We start from the raw sequence: 2,706 nt of genomic DNA on the forward strand, positions 1-2,706 counted from the left end.
ATCATGTTTGTATTTGGTTATTGTTGCTTTAAGTCTTTAATGCTTTTCTTTATTTATTGGACTAAGCCAGTTTTAGAAACAAAATCCACAACCAACACACATATAATGCAGATGTTTCTTTAAAAAAAACTAAATAGTGTTATCTTTCGTATATCATTGAAATAGTGGTTGTGATTAAACAAACAAGCAAACAAATTACTGCAACTCATGTATGATAAACTTACAAAAAGCAACATTTTAGAATTCCATCTGGTGTGTTTGCCCTGTTAGAAAATAAATCTGGATGTGAGTGAGATGTGCTTGACTGAATAAATGAAATTCCCAGTTAGCACTGGGTTATGTTCCAGAGCCGTGAGTTTGTCCTCATATATTACATCAGGAATGTGTGTTCACAGTCTACCAGCTGCAGGTGTTCAATGAATGAGAAATGAAAGTAATTAATCCTGGTCTACCCACTCCTTCCTCCCTTGCTTTACCATCTTTGCTCTGAGATCATGCACTTTGTGCCCAGGATTGAGGCAATGCACATTTACTAAAAATGTATTCATTGATAGTTGAATAATTGTACTAAATGAATAAAGGAAGTGGGTGTCTTCATGTAGAAAACAGAGCACTAAATTATAATTTTACAGTCGCAACACACACTCCAACTCTTCCTAGGCACAGTGGTGCAAACTGCGTCCACTCATTTGCCTGGGGATCATAAGCCTCCACTGTATTAAGGTACGCCTGTCCGTCATGGCGCACACCTGTAGTCCCAGCTTCTTGGGAGGCTGAGGCAGGAGAATCGCTTCAACCCAGAGATGGAGGCTGCAGTGAGCCGAGATCGCACCACTGCACTCCAGGCTGGTGACAGCGAGACTCCATCTCAAAAAAAAAAAAAAATCCCAATGATTGGAGACAAGAACTTCCATCACAACCACCAACTGCATAAAGTTTTCCACTTAGTACTGCCACACCAACCGTGCTTCTAGGGGTAGACATAGTAGCAACAAAATTCCACTGGTGAGCCTGAGGGCCCCAGATTTCCACTGTGTTCAGAAAGCCCCAGCCCTCATGCCCTCCTGTGGTATACATGGGACCTTCCAGTACAGCCACAGGCCAGGTCTATGTGTGGACACAGGTGGCATCACTATGTTTGGGGCTGTAGCACTCTGGAGTATTCGAAGTCTTCAGTCCACATCTTCCCCCAACCACACACGGTTTGTCATCGCCGAACGGCAGCCTCCTCCCATTCACATTTGCTGCTGGAGTCCACACATTTGTACAGAGATCATGCTTTTCAATGCTTGTTGCTCCTTTGGTTGAACCCATTCTCTCACCTACAAAGAATGCGCCAACAGTTGACTTCCTAGGTCTTGTCTGAGGACTTTCTACCATAGTCGTCTCTCTGGTAATAAATGGTTTCACTGCTTCCGTAATGAGTTTCTGACATTCTGTATCATCCCCAAAAAGTACATTATTTTCCATGTCTGCCAGGAACTGTGGTGCAAGAAGAGGTGGCCTAATATAAGCCAAAAGTTTGCTTCGATCTTTCTGTCTGTAGCAAATCATGACGGGCCCAAGGAAGAAGTGCATTCAAAATTGTCTCCTCATCAGGAATGTTCATGTCATCACTAGCCTAGAGCTTTGCAATTTCACTGGCTGGTAATAATACAAATTCCTGGTTTCTGATTACTTCCACGAAATGCTCAGTCGTAGAACTGTGAGCCACTTTGTGCAAATCTGTACAACCTTGGGCATCAGCAAAAGAATGAATTTCAAGACAGTTGGAGGGGTGAAGCTATTTCATTAAAAACTCACAGCGTGCGGCTGGGCACAGTGGCTCACGCTTGTAATTCCAGCATTTTGGGAGGCTGAGGTGAGTGGATAACTTGAGGTCAGAGGTTTTAGACCAGCCTGGCCAACATGGTGAAACCCCATCTCTACTAAAAATACACAAAATTAGCCGGGCGTGGTGGCAGGCGCCTGTAATCCCAGCACTCGGGAGGCTGCGGCAGGAGAATTGCTTGAACCCGGAAGTGGAGGTTGCCGTGAGCCGAGATTGCGACATCTCCCACTCCAGCCTGGGCAACAGAGCAAGCAAGGCTCTGTCTCAAAACAAACAAACAACAACAACAACAACAAAAAAAAAAAAAAAAAAAAAGGAAGAAGGCAAGCTGTAGATAGCAGCAGGCACTCAGCGTTATCTTCACCTAATTCAAGGCAGCCTGTACAAGCATACTGGATGAAGGACCCTGATGAATTTGGTTCTATTCCTTCCGTTTTTATTTCTTATCTTGCTTCTCTGGCATCATTAGTAAACACGGCAGCAAAACAGTCTGAGACAGAGGAGAACACCAATCTGTGAGCTGGAATTCTGCCATCACCAGCAACCAAAATTACATGGCACAACTGTTTACGTTTCAAACAGTTTTCCATTTTTTTTTTTTTTAATGTTTGTTGGGCATGATTAAAGGCGTAGAAAAATTCATCTGATGAACATGGCAGAAGTGGCCAGAGGTCACAGGGGGCGGGGGCGGCTAGGCAGGGGGAGCGGGGAAGCAGGAGCCTGGCCAGCGAGCTGAGAAGAGGGATGCTCGACCCCTCGCGGGCCCCAGCTCCTTCCAGGGCAGCCTCATCCCCTGCAATGGCTGCCCGGAGTGAGCCACTCCTGCTCCATCAAGCGGCGCCAGGCTGGGTAGGGTGGTGTCATGGGGTTGGGGA

General features: G+C 45.6%; 1 pseudogene; it reads right to left on the reverse strand.

The window, feature by feature from the left end:
- Positions 1-894: 894 nt before the first annotated feature.
- Positions 895-1,776, reverse strand: LOC116535505 (annotated as a pseudogene).
- Positions 1,777-2,706: the final 930 nt, after the last annotated feature.

This window comes from Sapajus apella, unplaced genomic scaffold (genome assembly GCF_009761245.1).
Source record: "Sapajus apella isolate SASKATOON/1434 unplaced genomic scaffold, GSC_monkey_1.0 scaffold95, whole genome shotgun sequence".
NCBI classification, from domain to species: Eukaryota; Metazoa; Chordata; class Mammalia; order Primates; family Cebidae; genus Sapajus; species Sapajus apella.